Source organism: Girardinichthys multiradiatus, chromosome 1, assembly GCF_021462225.1.
Source record: "Girardinichthys multiradiatus isolate DD_20200921_A chromosome 1, DD_fGirMul_XY1, whole genome shotgun sequence".
NCBI classification, from domain to species: domain Eukaryota; kingdom Metazoa; phylum Chordata; class Actinopteri; order Cyprinodontiformes; family Goodeidae; genus Girardinichthys; species Girardinichthys multiradiatus.
Window position 1 is genome coordinate 25,794,616 of NC_061794.1, and position 19,265 is coordinate 25,813,880.

The 19,265-nt window shown below is 41.3% G+C and overlaps 1 long non-coding RNA gene across 1 annotated transcript; it reads right to left on the reverse strand.

Moving 5' to 3' along the window:
- Positions 1 to 6,858: 6,858 nt before the first annotated feature.
- Positions 6,859 to 12,073, reverse strand: LOC124874968. The gene is made up of 3 exons (XR_007039926.1): positions 11,693 to 12,073; positions 10,549 to 10,718; positions 6,859 to 6,980 (listed from the first exon to the last, which is right to left on the reverse strand). It is a non-coding gene; the product is annotated as an uncharacterized LOC124874968 (long non-coding RNA).
- Between the last annotated feature and the right edge of the window lie 7,192 nt (positions 12,074 to 19,265).

Consider the following 19,265-nt stretch of genomic DNA (forward strand, 5'->3'; position numbering starts at 1 on the left):
CCAGCTACTTTTTATATCAGGCAGTGTAGTATTTCAAAGGAAAGTGGGCCAACCGGCATCCAATTTAGAGAACTCCAGAGGTCAGACCATGACCTTTTACAAGATATGCTTTACTCCAGCTGTGATTGGAATTGGGTATTAGTTTTTAAAAGAGATGGGGAATGGATTGCGAATTTGAGAGGAAAAAATTGATCCACTTGGATGGATTGCTGGAGTTGGGAAAGTGGAATACCTCCCCTCCTTTTAATTCAGCCGCACCTCAGCCGTCCCAACCCTCCCATCTCTCTTTTTCTCCCCCTCTTTCTCTCTTGGGCTGCTGGGTTTACAAGCGAACAGGGCATTCTATTTTACAAGTGAGCTCGGTGGGTCTTGGTGCGCTAGCAACATTAAAATTGAACCCGTCTTATCAGTGCAAACCGTGAGGCTTTACATCAGGAGCTGTCGTGCCTTTGCCACGAGGCCCCTGTGTGCTTTTATGTAATGTGGTGCGGTCAAAAACCCAGCGGACAATTAAAGTAAGCTGATAGATAAAGAAGTGATTGAAGACCAGGGATGTTAGTTTGTGGATCTCTTTGTGGATTTCAGGGTTTATTTTTGTTAGCAAGGCTGGAGGCAGCTTTCTGGAGTTGTATGTATTTTGTGCTGAGTTGCATATGGCAAAAAAAACTAATTTCCCATCTCACCATTAGCACTCTCATCAAATCCCAAGCTTAATTCAGCAAAGGCTCAGGGAGAGGTGTGATCCTGCCAACACAGATTGTTGGACAGATTGGCAATCTTTCACTGTGTGTGGATGTTGCACCAACCCCCCCCCGAAAGTGCAGCTCATAATAACAAATTACTTGCAAAAACACCATTAAAATAAAAAAAACTGGTTCTAGTTCAGTTGCAACTCAATTCTTTTTCCCTTGTTTTCCAGTTTTTAGTGTATTTTTCCAGTTTTTTCCATACAATGAATTTCCAAATTACTTGAATGTGTTTCCTCCTGCTGAGGTCTTCCCTCCCAATCGGCATCCTCTGATCTCCTTTCATTTTGCTCTCTTTCTTGGCCTCCTCCTCCCCCCCTGCTTTCTTTTTCTCGTCCTCATTTTATTTTTTTGGCTGAGCCAAGGACCTTTCCTGTTGCAGTGACCTTTCTGGTTTTAAATTAAGCCCCGCTGCGGCGTGTCTCTCTTCATAGAGCGCCAGTTATGAGCCTTTAGAGAACCGCAAAAAAAAAAAAAAAACGATTCTGATGAAATGGCCCCTTTAAAAACCTCTTCCAAATTCCTTTTTACATTTTTCTTTCCCTCTTCCATCCTTTCTGGTTGAATTAATATTCACCCTAATGAGGAACATCTCAGAGATTAGACCATGGAAAATTTTAGAGGAGACACATGCACGTCATATACACACAATGTTGCTTGCTGCTAATGGCTACTAATCAAATGCCATGTATGCTTAAAGTGATTTATGAAAACTAGCCAGTACATGCTTGCAATATGATTGCTTAATCAGAAAGAGGCAATTTTTCAATAGATAACCCCGTTTGTGGCCTTTTTATAGGAGATCATGTTTAACATTATGTGATTGATAGGCTTCTATTAAACCTGATTTAGATGATAAAGCAGCCATTCTCCACTGAGGTCATACCACTACAGGTAGTTCTATATCCATCTTAATGCTTCATTTGTTCAGAAGTTCTTAATGTGATTTAGATTGACCATAGCCATTCACGGAATACAGTTTAGTTACATGAGCCTCTGTGAGTATGAAAGAAAAGGGTGACTGTCAGACACTAGTGTGAAATGTAGCACCCAGATGCGAATGGATGGAAAATGAAACATGACTTTTTTAATATCTTGCAAAAGTCAAACTTAAACATCAGCATTAGCAGGATTTCTATGAATACTGAAGTCCAAAAATCTATTGAATGAATTGAAAAAAGGTTAAGAAGTGCTAAACTAAAGGATAAGGAAGGAATCTCAGAGGAACTAATGACAAATATTAAAAGGATCTGTAGTGAGCGACAGGCTCAGGATAAGCTAGAGAGTCAGCAAACTTGGATATAAAATCGAGAAAGTCAGACTAATGGAAGCCAACTAGGGAATGGACCAAGGAAACAATACAAGAACATTAAACAAGAAGACCAAGAACAACTCATAATCAAGCAATACAAACAAATACAACACCCTCAACCTTGGGAAGAATGTGTTTAGCAAGCCCTAATATATATGTTTTTTTTTTATTGAAGTATCAGAACATCAGACTGGGTAGGTCAGGATAATAAAACTTTTTAAGTACATCATTTTCATAAACAAAATAAGTGGAGCCAGGGGACCCTCCTCTTCAGTTCTGGAGAGGAGGCTTCCATCGGATAGTCGAACCTCGTATTCAGGAAGAGCAGTGTAGTTTTCATCCAGGCTGTGGAACACTGGACCAGCTCTCCACCCTCAGCAGGGTCCTGAAGGGTGCATGGCAGTTCGCCCAACCAGTCTACATGTGTTTTGTGGACTTGGAGAAGGCGTTCGACCGTGTCCCTCAGGGAATACTGTGGGGGGTACTCCGGGAGTATGGGGTACCAGACCCTTTGATACGGGCTGTTAGGTCCCTGTATGACCGGTGTCAGAGCTTGGTCCACATTGCCGGCAGTTAGCCGGACTCGTTTCCGGTGAGGGCTGGACCAAGGTTGCCCTTTGTCAGCAATTCTGTTCATAACTTTTATGGACAGAATTTCTAGGGGCAGCCAAGGTGTTGAGGGGATCCGTTTTGGTGGCCTTAGGATTGCGTCTCTGCTTTTTGCGGATGATGTGGTCTTATTGACTTCATCAACTCATGATCTACAGCTCTCACTGGAGCAGTTCGGTGCCGAGTATGAAGCGGCCAAGTCCGAGGCCATGGTCTTGAGGAGTGCCTCCTCCGGGTCGGGGGCGGGAGGTCCTGCCTCAATAATAATAATCATCTTTATTGGTCATTGCACATGTACATTACAACAAAATCTGTCCTCTGCATTTAACCCATCCCTTACAGGGAGCAGTGGGCTGCCATTGTGCAGCACCCAGGGAGCATTCTGGGGCTAAGAGTCTTGCTCAGGGACCCAGAGTGGTAATCTGTGGGATATGAACCTGGCCCCTTGTGTCCCCTGTGGAACACAAACCTCCTGATCTAACCACTAGGCCACCACTCCACTCAAGTGGAGGAGTTCAAGTATCTTGGGGTCTTGTTCATGAATGAGGGAAAAATGGGGCAGGAGATCGATAGACAGATTGGTGCTGCGTCATCAGTGATCTGGACGCTGTACCCGTCTGTCATAGTGAAGAGAGAGCTGAGTCCAAAAGCGAAGCTCTCGATTTACGGGTCATGACCATAGATGAGGCACTTCCTGCTGGGACGAGGCCCAGAGGAAGACCCAGGACAGGCTGGAGAGACTATGTTTCTCAGCTGGCATGGGAACACCTTGGGATTGCCCCGGAGGAGCTTGTCAAAGTGGCTGGGGAGAGGGAAGTCTGGGTCTCTCTGCTTAGGCTGCTGCCACTGTGACCCAACCTCAGATAAGTGGAAGACAATGGATGGATGGATGTATAGATGGATGGAACATACAGTGAGAGGGATCATTGACCATCCCCCTTAGCGCTCTGTAGTGCGTCAAGAATCCTGGGTCCTCTCTTTAGAACTTTTTTCTTAAGATCAGCCCATGATTGCACAATGTTTGGTTAGGATTTAAGTCGAGGGGCTTAGCTAATCATGGAAGAATGTTGATGTTGTGTCTGGTGAACCATTTTGTGTTGATTTGGGCATTTTTCTCAGATGTTGACCCATTTTCAATAAATCCCTTTACAATCTCATGGTATTTCAGAGTCTTGCTGTAGGATCCAAATGCAGACAGGCAGGCAGATAGGAGCAGCTCAGTTATATGAAATAATTTTATAAAATATAAAAAAACAGGCATGGAAACTAGTAGACTAAACTGAGGGCTTCGAACAACAGAAACAGAACAGATAATAAGATAAGGAAAGATGACAAACATAGAGGTTATGAAGGAGGTGGAACAGGTGCAGGCAAGGAAAAAAACACAGTGGTGCAGGTGAGTTGAATCTAGTTAATATGGGCTGTGGCTGAGAGTGGGGACTAATTAACCTGAACAGGAAAACCCAAGGAAAATATCTAACAGAACAAACAAGAATACACTCTAAATATCAAAGGAACAGTAGAAGGAAGCAAACCCAAAAGAAAAAACAAATAAGGATAACATCCAACAATAGATCAGCATAGGGACATGATAGCAAGGCCTAAAAAACATAATGAACAGCAAAGAAATGATCAATATACCCCCACAAAAGAAAAGTCAAAAACCCAAACACGTAGAGATTGTGACTAAAGTCCCAGATTTCAATTGGAAAACTCCACATGTTTAAATTGCCGATGGTTGGACCGAAAAAAAAAACCAAACAAAACATTTCCTGGCATCCCTCTCAAACAACCACTGAACATGTAGATCTCTTTAAATAGTTATGTTATGTTATACTTGTCGACCTCAAGATGGCACTCTTTGCAGCAACTCTCCAACCAGGAGCTTTGGAGATCAATTGTTACCATTCCCCTGCGCGGTGGAACAGTACTTATTTCTTACAGCTCTATTAGTTTTTTAACTGTTTAATTATTGCTGTGACTCACGATGTGGGAAAATTTAGGTGAGTTGTTTTTTCTATAGACATTTCTTGACTAGTGAAGGTCCTATGTTGAAGAGTGGTTGAGAGAAATGGGGGTCACACCATAATAATACCCTCACAAACTGATAAGACTTCATTTTGTACATATCTTTACCATATCTTTATAAGTGTGGAGACCATAACAGTACCAGTGTCCTCAGGTACCATGTTGTCTTGTGGAGCTCGGTCATCCGAGAAGGGCTCAGAGTAGAGCCGCTGCTCCTCCACATTGAGAGGACCCAGTTGAGGTGGCTCGGACATCTATATCGGATGCCTCCTGGACGCTTTTCTAGGGAGGTGTTCCAGGCACGTCCCACGGGGAGGAGGTCCAGGGGACGGCCCAGGACACGCTGGAGGGACTATGTCTCTCGGCTGGCCTGGGAACGCCTCGGGCTCCCCCCGGAGAAGCTGGAGGAGGTGTTGTTACGGTTTGCAAGATATTGGACCACAGAATGCAGATGAGCAGGCATCGTGAGGGTAAGTGCAAAATATTTAATAACAAAAAACTCACAACAAAACAACAAACGGGTAGGCATGAGCAAAACAAAAAACAACCCACACAGGGTGGGCGATGGGGGCCTCGGCAGGAGGGCCAGAAACAAGAACAGAGTTCCGGCGGGCGACCAGGAAATCATCCCCAGCAGGCACAGAGTTCCGGGAGGCGACTGGACCTGCACCACATAGTTTTGGGCGGTTGGCAGCGAAGCCGTGGCGGCCTGCGACGGGAACCTGCAGGTAGGTCAGGAGGCCGACAGAGGAGAGTAGAGGCCCCCCAAAAAACTCTGTGGGGACCTTCAGAGGCGTGAGCAGGAGCTGAGGCGTCGGCCGGACCCTCAGAGGCGTGAGCAGGAGCTGACTTAGGGTCAGGCGTCATGTCAGGCTGTGGTGTGTCTGGCTTGGAGTCAGGCTGCTCTGCAGCAGCGCTCTGGAGACCTGACGTGGGCTGCTCTGCAGCAGCAGCAGCGCTCTGGAGACCTGACGTGGGCTGCTCTGCAGCAGCAGCAGCACTATGGAGACCTGACGTGGGCTGCTCCGCAGCAGCAGCAGCGCTCTGGAGACCTGACGTGGGCTGCACTGCAGCAGCAGCAGCGCTCTGGAGACCTGACGTGGGCTGCTCTGCAGCAGCACTCGTGGCTTGGTGTGGGTGAAGGAGGACGGCAGTAAAACAACCTTACTGCCGTTTCATAATCCATCTCTATCTGCCTTATCCTCTCCATCAGCTCAGGAGAGGAATACAGGAGACCTGTCGTCCTGAGGCTCTTTATTTGGCGTGCAGTGAACCTCAAGCGCTGCTCCAGCTCGTCAGGTGTTGCCTCAGAACACCGGGCTGGAGCCAGCGCAGACGGCATGGGCGGAAGTGCAGCGAGCCTGGCAGACAGTGCTGTGGCAGGCAAAGATGCGGCTTACTTGCTGCAGCCCTCACGTAGGCTGGCTGGGAAACCACCTCCTCTGCAGCTGAACCACAGGAAGGCGCTCCGCGCCGACGATTCTTGCGGCGGGAGGAGGGCGAGGGCTTCACTGCTGTATGAAGGGGAGGAGAAGAACGACGACGAAGGGGACCTGTCCCCGGACAATCGCCAACCTGGATCCATCATAAGCCGACTGCGGCACAGACAGCCCTGCAGACCGGCACTGTGACTTCTCCGCCTCCCGAGACAGGAAAGTAAAGAGGTCCATGGAGCTAGCCTGATGCTCATCCGCGAGGTCTGTGTTTGACGGAAACATTCTGTTATGGTTTACTTGATATTGGACCCCAGAATGCAGACGAGCAGGCATCGTGACGGTAAGTGCAAAAGATTTAATAACAAAAAACTCACTCACAGCAGGAGGCAGGAACAAAACAACAAACGGGCAGGCATGAGCAAAAAGCAAGACATGATCATGAGAAATGTTTCCGCGACGACTAACTGAACAGGTGTGTATAACTGGAGCATGGTACAGGTGGAAAACAAAACTGATTAACATGGTGCAGTTGTACCGAATAAACTTAATTGACAGACAGAACAAAACGTGGCTGCGGCAAAAACAGAGACTCTAATATACAAACAAAACTTGACAAAACATGAACAAGACTAAAACATGACCAGAAAAATAATAAACAAAAGCATGATTCAAAACTTGAGCAGTGAAAAACATATAAGGAAAAAACCCGAAACCAAAAAACCCCAAATCATAACAGGTGTCTGGAGAGAGGGACGTCTGGGCGTCTCTGCTGAGCCTGCTGCCCCCGCAACCCGGTCCCGGATAAGCGGACGGCGACGAGTACGAGTACGTGTTTAGAATCAGGGAAACCTAAAAAGACAAACCGTAAAAAGTCGAATTGAAAAATAACTGTTTTAGAATCATGTATGTGTTGGAAACACATTATTATTTTCTTGCACAGTGATGCAAAACTCTTAGTTTTCAAAACTAAGAGTTTGTAATGCTGTTGAAGGGTGCATTGAAAAATAACTTTAAAATGTTTTTAGGAGTAATTAGCAATTATATGCAGTGTCTCTAAGCTCAATTTACTGTGTGTTATATGAGGGCTGCTAGTTGTAAGGTTTTATCAGTTAAGTTGAAAATTGAGTAAACATTAAATTTTATAACTTATAATAACTGAAAAATAGGTTGAATGCCTGCCTGTTGCTGTAGAATTATCAATAACAAAATTATTTTGCTTAAGTCAAAACATTTTTCCTCTGAAATTAAAAGTAAAATCTTTGAACTCCAAGTTGCAGTTGTTTTTTTTTGCTTATTTAACTTTAGGTGATGTTTTTATGTTTGAGTTCATACTTCTTATGCTGTCATGTTTGTGCATTTTTATTTCCAAATGCATTCTTGTTTTTATTTAGCTTACCTCATCTATGTTGTCGTTTTTCATTTTGTCTGTTTTGGTGTCTGCAGGCGGCAGATAACTGATCCATTCCTGCATGTAGTAAGTGACAGTAACTGAGTGGGTGGGTGAATGAATGAACAAATTAAAACTATTGGTGAATAAATGAAACAACATGTATGTGACAAATTATGACTGTAAAAAATACCTGACCATATTGGATTTGTGACATTTCTATTTAATACCTTGAACTCTATTTATATTCAAACAATTCATGTCATTTAGCCTCCAGTGACAGTCACATTTGAACACTGCATGAAAAAAATTTGTGTTGAAAGCTTAGAGCAACCTTGGATTTGCGGAGGGAATACACACACACATCAAATATGCAGGTTGAAGCAGATTGGTCATCTGTACTAAGGGCATGAACATTGCGACTGTGAATATTAATGGATCTATATGGGCTGCATCTAACAAGACACAGAGGTGGTTTCTGGGGGCTATCTGCTAAGATCCGCCTTGTAGCCTTGGTAACCCTAATGAATTATAGGCCAGCCCAGTTAAAACATGTGTGGTATTACTCCATTCCAGAGTGTGCTCCCCCGGCTGTCTATGAATCACCGATCTCATCAAACTGGTTCTCTCTCTCTGTCTCTTCTCTCTCCTCCTTACATCTCATTCTCTCTCCGCTCCCCTCCCCCCTCTTCACTGTCACAGTTCAGTCCCCTGGGGCGTCCGTCTGGGATCTGCCAGGCTCATCAGTAAGGAGAGGAAAAGGCTAACTGGGAGACCTCACCGGCCGTAAATCTGACCAGGCAGGGCGGGGAACCTGCAGCGGCCACACTTCCACTGCCTCTCAGTGAAGCCAGCACCTCCAGGATGTTCAGGATGTCTTACTCGCCTAAGCAACTGCAAGCAGACTCAACAGAGCTATTTATTAAAACGTAAACAACTGGTTGTTGTTGTTCTTGTCTCGTTTGAATGCCATTCCATAACGATGAGCATATTTTCTTCCATGGGTATTTATTCTACTAGAAAGAGACTGGCAACAAATGTTTGGTGCTAAGGAGAATGGGAATTGTTGTTGTAATGGTCATAAGCGAGACGTAATATTTAATCCAATGTGATATGCTGAGGTAATTCAGTCTCATAGTAGCCATTAAGTCCTGGAGGCCTCGCACAGATCTTGACTGCAATGCAGTGAATTTGGGCCCCTTCTCTCTCATACATACATTTAGTTCAGTGTGATACTATTCCATATCCAGAGAAACACACACCCTCCCTCTCCTTATCTGAGAAATAAGCATTTTTACAGAGTTTGAGCTGTAAAAGGAGAGGAGCAGATAGCCCATAAATCTAGTCATAAAAATGTTAAGTTGTCAGATGTGCCATCAGCTATCAATCGTGTGCGGTAAGCTGATGAAGGGGAAATAGGTGATAAAAAACAGCATTTTAGGGAAATTATGTCCAGTCTTCCATTTGCGAAGTGCTGCAGTCGCATCCCTGCAGAATCTTAATGATGGGGCTGGTGTGGCCAGGGGACGGTTGCTCGCCATGACAGTGATGAGGAGCACACCCTAGTGGGAGGGTGGGATACGGAGGAGGCAAGGCAAGGCATCGCAAAGCGGGAGCAGCGTTGTAGAAAATTATACAACTACCATAAATCACTTCTGCACTACTGTTCTTTTCCTCCTCTCTACTTCTTTCTCGCTCACCCTATCTTCTCACACACTCTTTGCCTCTTTTGCTGTTTCTTTCTGCACTTCATGGCTGTATGTTTTCTTCTCCTCATTTAAACTCCTACACCAGAAGGTTCCCCTGGCTTTCCGCCCTTTCATTTTCTTCTCAGTCCCTGGCAATGGACTTTATTTGAGGTACTGTCGGTTATCCTCAATGTCCCACTTTCTGTCCATCACAAATTAATTTACAACATGGTTTGTTTACATGCTTTCTTTATTGATTTTGCTTTTTGTTGCCTTGCAAGGATTTATCCCCTGTGCATGGGATGGTATTAGCAGTCCTAGAAATTGACCTGTCTATCTGAGATGGCTCCTCTTGAAATAAAAGAAAAGACCATTGTGGCTGCAGCTTATTTCACCCTTTATCAGCCAGCTCCATGACTGGAACATTTCACAATGCTTTTATATCCAAAGACATTTTATTGCAAGCCTTGTCTCCACAATACCTCTTAGCAGTGTTTGCACTAACTTTGTAGAATAGATTGAGTGTCTCATTGACGTCACTGTGAGGGTGTGGAGCTTAGTAGTAGTCATGTTATGGAATCGTGAGAGTATCTCTCCTCATTGAATTGATAAATGCCTTCATTGTATGATCTGCGACTCCCATTTATTCTGAGGTCATTTGTTAATTAATTTGAATTGCCCTACATGCGCTGGTTCTGCTTCAGAGGTCTTGCCTGAGTGATCTCATTCTGCACTGCGTTAAAGCACCATGAAATTAAAGCAAATATGCACAGTCTTTTGCATGTACGTTACAGTACGTTCTGCTCTGTGTCCATTTATCAAACCATGTTGAGTGCAAAGCACTAATCCTGCTTTTCTCACTTTAGAGTGATACATCCAGCTGGTTATATTATATTGTGATTACAGAATTGTCATACTAAAACTTATTCTAAAGTTGCATTTTATCCTCTGAGTGGATCTCTGGAATTCTGATCCTTTATTCTCACATGCTTTCTGCTAGTAATCCTAAAGCCTGGTCCTGTGCTAGGGTCTGTGCTGCCACCCTTAGGTAGACTGGGGTACTGTAATGCAGCACTCTATCTCCATAGCATCAGTATCGGTCGCCTGTTTAGCAGTTCAGTCACATAGCATGTGTTTTTGCGACAGAGGGTAGTTTAACAACACATCGAACCTTACTGCATTACAACAAGAGTAACAGTGAATATGCACACTTTATGTAAGAAATCAGTGTTCCACAACATGCAGCCCAATAGTTTTTAGGTGCTTCTACAAAACATTTTTTTACAAAGTGTGTGAGTCCTGGTGTGTTGTCCTTGCCATGCGTGGCTGTTTGTGTGTGTACCTGTGAGATTTATTTTTTCTTGTTAAATAGACAAAACTATGTCAGCAGTAGTAGTTTGCTGCAAATCTTGTCCATTAACAGGGAAGGCTCTGATCTTAGCTGAGCTGCAAAAGTTTTCAGTGTGTCTACTGAACACCACCCACAGCAGCTGGTCATTTACCACAGTCCGTCTGATGGCAAAACCAAAATAAAGGCTAAGTAAATTCACACAGAATTTACCTTATCACCAAGTGGAACATATATAACCGAATCAGAATCAGAAAAGCTTTATTGCCAAGTACGTTTTTGGACATACAAGGAATTTGTTTTGGCGTAGTCGGTGCAATACAGTACAAATTAAACAGTATAAACATATCTACAATATATATAATATAAATATATATTATATTGTAGATATATATATATATTATATATATATTATATATATAATATTATATTATATATTATATATATAATATTATATTATATTATAACATATAAAACATCAATAGTTGCATAGTTTTGAAAATATAATTGAATACATTTATTGTGTGCAGTTCAGCAGTAAAATTGGTCAACCTAATGTAAATGTACATCAGGCCTGTTTCTTAAGGGAAAGTCCTATTTCTCACTCATTAGCAAAACGAAATAATCACAATACAGGTGGAAACATGCAGAAAGCTGACCAGTATTTATTGGAAGAGTTTGATTGCTGTAATGGCGCTGATGTATCCAAAATATTAAAAATAAGTTTCAATGTATAATAAAATGATACATTAAAACTGATACATTACTTTTTCCAAAGCTGGTATAGGGTTGCTGTGTTATTATATTTTAAGAAATGTGTAACTCATGTTATCAGAAACAAAGGTTGAGTGAAAGTTAGATAGATAGATAGATAGAAAGATAGATAGATAGATAGAAAGATAGATAGATAGATAGATAGATAGATAGATAGATAGATAGATAGATAGATAGATAGATAGATAGATAGATAGATAGATAGATAGATAGATAGATAGATAGATAGATAGATAGATAGATAGATAGATAGATAGATAGATAGATAGATAGATAGATAGATATTTTGTGTAAAATCTTAACCAAGATTTTAAACAAACAAAAGTCAGAAGTTAAAATAAAAGCAATAAACTAAATACATTACCTTAAAATAAATAAATAGGTTCCTCCTTACACCTTTTCTGGAAATTACCATGCACCCATTAGGCAGTAACAAATAAATGAAGCTAAAACAGCGGGACATACTCTTGCAGACCTGCACTGTGGTAGTCTGTTGTAGGGAGTGGTTTTCCTTTCTCATGGCATTTTAGTGCAGTTACAACTGCATCTGCCAGGGGGCAGGCAAATACACACATTAAGGCTGCTGAAAACCACAGGTACTCTTGCTTTGCAGATCTCCATTCTGACTTTTGTGGCTATTTTGCCTTTTCTGACTTTCTGTCTGGTTACCTGGTCATATCAGTGCTCAGAAATTGTGCAATATTGAATTATGGATTCAATATTGTAAAGCCCTTATAGATTTACCTGTTGGTTTATTTCCCCAGTTAATGTTCTTTTGATCACCATTAATGGTGTTAATTTCTTTACATTTAGAGATCAGAGGTAGAAAAGAGATCGAAGAGAGGATTTCTGCAGTGCAAAGTCTAGAGAAGTGGTGTTATAAAGTATAAATCTGTGTTTGGAGTTTAAAAAGCTGAAGTGGCATCCGCTAAAAGAACATTTATCCAGTCTCTAAAGAGTGCCAGCGATACTTCATTGAATTTAAAATGCAAAGCTGTAATTTTGCACCAGTAAAACAGTTGGAGGAACGTAATTCATCTCGCCACAACTCATTTTCCTTCTTGAGCTATTTATGAGCCATAACAAAAGATATATTAACGTTACTGCATTTTTAAAGAATGGTGCTTCACTAAGCTTTTTGCTGATGGTTAACAGTGTTTTTTCATCTTATGAAATCAATGAATTAATGATAAATAATTAATGGAAAATAATTATACTTTTTAAACATTTCTGTATTATGCTTCTTGTTTATTATACAGAATGAAAATATTGACATGTTTGCTGATTAAATAATTTGTTTCCTCCCTCTTTGCACTTTTGCTGTTGGTTAGATGAAAGAATTTGGGCTTTTGCTCAGCAGAGATTTGCAGAAAACTATGTTAATTGTAGAAATGTGGGTGTAGTGCATGCTGTGGAGGCCTATTTTCAAGCTCAACATCACTTTTTTTCTTTCGCCGTCCATAGAAGAAAAGTCATAAAATCTCTTTTTGAGCTACCGTGTTAAAAAGAACACCTGTAACTTGACACACAGACCTCTCTACCCCAAATACCAGTGGCAACTTTATGACACATGGGAATGAGGACACACAGTTAAATAGATAGTTATTGCACAAGCCTGTCTTTCACTCAAGCATTCTCTTGGTTTAAAACAAACCATGCATTTGGACAACATCTGAATGGATGGAGGCCATTTTGGTTTGGCCTTATGTTTGCACAGTGCTAGGATTGTGCAGTCCCTCTTGGGGGAGGGGTGAGCGACTGCAGCTACCCCAAAGACTCCTGTTAATGTTTTAGTCATCCTGGAGCCCCAGGGCTGGGAGACGGATTCAGTCAAAAAGCAGTTGAACCACTCAGGTCCTTGAAGTGATTAACTGCATATTTGGACATCTGCCGTGAGCTCTTGCACCATGATACCCACACTCCCCCCTCTCTCTGCCTATCTGTCTGTACCTATTTGCAGCAGTAAACCTTTGAAATGTTCTGTCTTACTGAGTCACCTTGAAGGTATTCAAGGTACAATCATGTCTTATCACCTTCTGCTTCTGTAATCCAGCTCTCCCACCCTTACACCCCTCCATCTTACCTGATAGTTTCTGTCACCTCCGAATCTTCAGCTCCAGTCTCAGCTACACCCCTTTCATCCTGGCCTTGAGACTTTGAGCTGCCCTTGCTACTGTCTTTGTTGAAGCACGTGACAGGTGCTTGTTGGCAGTCGTTTCCTTACTGGGTAACGGCACAAAAAAATAAATATATCACGGGAGCATATGATGCGTTCTATAACAAGTGTAAAAAACTCATAAGCAGTTATGAGCCTGTGATGCACCTTGACAGATTTTCTTTTCTGCTTTCTTGCCTCTAAATTGGACTAAGAAGAGAGGTGTTGGCGGTCATCCATAACAGGTCTGTGTGGTGTGGGTTGTGCAGGTTGTGTGGCATGTGCTTTAGAAGTGATAGCCAGAGGCCCTCATTCTCTACTGCTTAGAAAAAATATGGTATCATTAGCATCTGCGTCTCTATTACTGGCAGTGCGGCTGGAGAGGCCCGAACCTATCTGGTATGCAGCGTTTAGGAGAAGCAGACAGGATAATTGCTGGGCAGAAACTATCCACAGCTCCAGACTTTCAAGTGCTCGATGCCTTTGAGCGTTTTACACCCCAAGTGGCTGAATAGCCCCCGGGAAACAAGGTCTGTGTTGATTTATGGCGGGGCCCTTAAGTCTTTTGTTTCTTAAGACCAAGGACAACTTAATAAGCAACCAAAGTCTGAGCATGAAGCCAGTGTTATCGCTACTGTTCAGCCAGTTAATACTAGGACTTCTAAACCAGTGTGGCACAGGAGTAAACACTTATGGTGAGCTGCGGCTTTATCCTTACATCCGGATGTTGTCTGACATGTTTTTGGCTGCCTTTCATAACCACAGCAGCCTCTTCTGTCTGTGATTAAACACAAGAACACTGTGTTCTCTTTGAGGTGCATTTGGACCTTGTCAGGTTTTGTCTTAAACTGTAAGAGTGAAGGAAATAATTGATGAAGTGCAGCACTGGCATGCTGCGGCACACATTCCTCAATAGTCCAACATAAATACTGGGGTACGATTTTTCAAAACATTTCTTGACATAATATATATTTTTAAATATTGCTAATACTGTGAAAAATAATTTAAAAAGATGACTATATTTCTGTGCCCTGTCATGTCTGTGTTTCTCCATACATGTCTTGGATTCTTATAAAAAAGTTGATAATTAGTTACAGATGATAGTCAGCTGGCATTCCCATTTATCTGTGGGTAAGTCGAGGCATATTTACAGTGAAATGTGATGCCCTGCTGCAAAGGTATTTATTGCTGCATAATGTCCTTGTGGTGATAGCTCACTGATCGACAGCGCAGCAAAGAAAAATGTTGGCTGATCATTTAATTTATACATAATACAAGAAAAATCCTTGTTATAATGAATACACTGGCCATGTGATTATCTTTGAATTAATAAATACAGGGACTGCAAAGATATTCACACCTCTTTTTAACATTTTGTCACATTGCGACTTTAAACTTCAGTGTATTTTTGCGGGATTTTACAGATACAGCACAACACATAATTGTGTACTTGAAGGAAAATGATACATAGTTTTTAATTTTGTTTTGCCAATGCAAATCTGTAAAATATGGCATATGTTTGTATTGTGTCCCCCCTACTCAGGTACCCCTAAATAAAATCAACTACCTTTAGAAGTCACCTACTTAGTGAATAGATGACGTGTAATTTAATTTCTGCATAAATTAAGTTGTTCTGTGAGGGCTTCAGAGGTTTCTTTGTTAAGGGATAAAGTTGTGAAGAAGTTGAAAGCAGGGTTACGTTAAACAATACTCAAAGCATTCTCACAGAGCACCTAATCACCGTACCATTTGTACATGAAGAGGGCATATGTTAACTCTGGAGAAAATGCAGAGGTCCACAGCTAAGGTTGAAGAATCCTATGACAGGACAAATATCGGTGGTGCAATTCACAAATCTGGCTTTTATGGTAGAGTGGCAAGGAGTATGCCATTTTTAAATGAAAGCCTTAAGAAGTGCGTTTTCAAGGTGCTACAAGCCATGTACATCCAGCAAACATGCATACGAAGTTGCTTTGGTCAGATTGAGCTTAGAGGGAAAACACTATATGTGGCAAATGGATGAAGCTAAATACAGGTAAGTCCTGTATTTAGCTTCATCCAACTTCTCTCTTAATCTACCGCGACTTTGCTCAAATTAAATCTGAAATATCCATCTGAGCAAAACACTGCTTGGTCCTCTAAGGTATGACTTAAGGTATGCTAAACTGCAGCCAGCAGCCATTTTATGCCAGTGTTATAAATGCCCAGATGTCAGTACCTGCAAGTCCGACATGAGGAAAACGGATTAAGACAGCCAAAGAATCATTGATGCACACAGAAAACAGTGACAGCTACTGCAATATATATTTATTTTGGGTTTTCTACAAATTACCTTCACATGTAATGCCAGACAAGCTGAAATATGTTTTAACTTGAGTATGTTTTCATAGTGCTCAAAATGCTCATGTTCTTATAGAAACGAAAGCTGTATTCTTGTATGTACTGTTTTGTTGGAAAAGTCAAAGCACCAGAACAGTTTGACAGTTCTGAACAATTTGTCTCAAGCTAAAAAAGAAACATAGGCATCATGAGTGTATGATTTGGGGCCTTAATACTATTCTCTAGCAGTGAACTGTGGGAAAAGAAAAGGGAAGGAAAGTGAAAACAGCACATGTAGACACACAGTACAGACCAAAGGTTTGGACACACCTTCTCATTCAAAGAATTGTCTTTATTTTCATGACTATGATTATTGTAGCTTCACACTGAAGGCATCAAAACTATAAATTAACACATGTGGAATTATATACTGAACAAAAAAGTGTGAAACAACTGAAAACATTTCCTATATTCTAGGTTCTTCAAAGTAGCCACCTTTTGCTTTGATTACTGCTCCGCACACTCTTGGCATTCTGTTGATGAGCTTCAAGAGGTAGTCACCTGAAATGGTTTTCACTTCACAGGTGTGCCCTGTCAGGTTTAATAAGTGGGATTTTAAGCCTTAAAAATGGGGTTGGGACCATCAGTGGTGTTGTGCAGGAGGTGGATACAGTACACAGCTGATAGTCTTACTGAATAGACTGTTAGAATTTGTATTATGGCAAGAAAAAAGCAGCTAAATAAAGAAAAACGAGTGGCCATCATTACTTTAAGAAATGAAGGTCAGTCAGTCTGGCAAAACTTTGAAAATGTCCCCAAGTGCAGTTGCAAAAACCATCAAGCGCTACAAAGAAACTGGCTCACATGAGGACCGCCCCAGGAAAGGAAGACCAAGAGTCACCTCTGCTGCGGACAATAAGTTCATCCGAGTCACCAGCCTCAGAAATCGCAAGTTAACAGCAGCTCAGATTAGAGAACAGGTCAATACCACACAGAGTTCTAGCAGCAGACACATCTCTAGAACAACTGTTAAGAGGAGACTGTGTGAATCAGGCCTTCATCGTAAAATAGCTGCTAGGAAACCACTGCTGAGGACAGGCAACAAGCAGAAGAGACTTGTTTGGGCTAAAGAACACAATGAATGGACATTAGACCAGTGGAAATCTGTGCTTTGGTCTGAAGAGTCCAAGTTTGAGATCTTTGGTTCCAACCACTGTGTCTTTGTGCTGCACAGAAGAGGTGAACGGATGGACTCTACATGCCTGGTTCCCACCGTGAGGCATGGAGGAGGAGGTGTGATGGTGTGGGGGTGCTTTGCTGGTGACACTGTTGGGGATTTATTCAAAATTGAAGACATACTGAACCAACATGGCTACCACAGCATCTTGCAGCAGCATGCTATTCCATCCAGTTTGCGTTTAGTTGGACCATCATTTATTTTTCAACAGGACAATGACCCCAAACACACCTCCAGGCTGTGTAAGGGCTATTTGACCAAGAAGGAGAGTGATGGGGTGCTGCGCCAGATGACCTGGCCTCCACAGTCACCGGACCTGAACCCAATCGAGATGGTTTGGGGTGAGCTGGACCGCAGAGTGAAGGCAAAAGGGCCAACAAGTGCTTAGTATCTCTGGGAACTCCTTCAAGACTGTTGGAAAACCATTTCAGGTGACTACATCTTGAAGCTCATCAACAGAATGCCAAGAGTGTGCGGAGCAGTAATCAAAGCAAAATGTGGTTACTTTGAAGAACCTAGAATATAAGACATATTTTCAGTTGTTTCACACATTTTTGTTCAGTATATAATTCCACATGTGTTAATTCATAGTTTTGATGCCTTCAGTGTGAAGCTACAATATTCATAGTCATGACAATAAAGAAAACTCTTTGAATGAGAAGGTGTTTCCAAACCTTTGGTGTGTACTGTACATGACGTCCTAACAAGAAGGATTTATCTTTCTGGCATGTACTGAGGTGTCAGAAAACTTGTTAAACAGGATTGAAAAACATTGGTGGAGCTATATCATGCATGGGCATATTTCCTCCGTTTAGTCAGAAAGCATTTTTTAAACTCCACCCCTGAACCAAATAAGTCCACAATGCTATTTTTTGTTTTCAACAAAGCAAAGGGATTTGTGGTTAAAATAAATATATTTTTTTCTGTTTTAAGGACTTTATGACAATGGTATATGCATGTACTTAAACTGTTATTTGCTGGGATAGACTAAAGGTCCAGACATGGGTGTTTGCTCCTACAGACAAAAAACACCCACCGTAGTCAAGTAAAAAAACAGCTTAGACAAGGAGAAGCACAAAGAGCTTGTCAAATGACTGTTAGCGTTAAATTCATGAGAGGTACAGCAGTGGCACAGAGCGTGGAGATACACAGCAGAAAGTCATTTTTATTCACTGCTTTTGCAGTTTTAGGTTATCTGTGCCAAATCCAATCATGAATAAACAGAACACCTCTCACAAAAAGTTAAAACATGGGATTGGAGTAGAATATTTCCCAACTTTATAGCCCAACTTCTAGATACAAAAGCTGACAGTAAGTGACTGTTAAACAAGATTTAAAAAACACTTTATTGATTGTAAAAGTTCTAGTAAAGACAACCTTTATTTTTGAGTTACGATGTGATGAAAAATCTGTGAAACGCAATGGCTCATGAAGTACCTATAAACACTCAAAACACAGCTTAGATATTGTATTATAGGTTTTGTTAGACTTACCTTTAAAGAGGTACACACATTCATGTAGACTCCACACACTTGCCAGTCAAGCACAGTGATATGCTTCAAGTTCAGAAGTAAGAAACAATCAGTCAAGTCGGCTTAGTCCGTAGGTTGTTTAGCATTGATGTGTTCAAATCACAAATATATTTTTAGCTTTTACATCCATCTCAAGCTTTAGCTCTAATAACCCCAGATGGCACATAATATGGATTTAAATGTTATAGTATTCTCTATCAGTGTATTGTGGGGGAAAAGTCAAACAGTAAAAAACAAATGGCCAGGTGTCTTTTAACCAAACTAGATTTTTCCTATTTTAGGTCAGTTGGAATTATTTTTTCTTTTAAACTGTATGATTTGGGTAAAATGTTTTGGATATATTTTCACTATGGAGGTAAATTTGTCTCAATATTATTTAATAAAAAAAAAACTAATCTCAATCAAAAAAAAAAAGCTTAATCTCAATCAAAAAAATAAATTGTGGTCAAAACCTTTGGAATATTCATTAAAAAAAAACTAATCTAAATCAAAAAATATTAAGTTGTGATCAAAACTTTCAGAGTTGTAACGATTTTGTTTTATGGAATATTATATTTTGGGGAGAAAAAAAATAGTTTGAAAAAACTTTTTGATTAAAATGACTCATTTTTTCTCACGAAGAGAAAAAAGTTATTTGCAAAACAAGCTTTTATTTGCGCATGTCAAAAATCTTTGGTTACGACTCGCGCTCTTT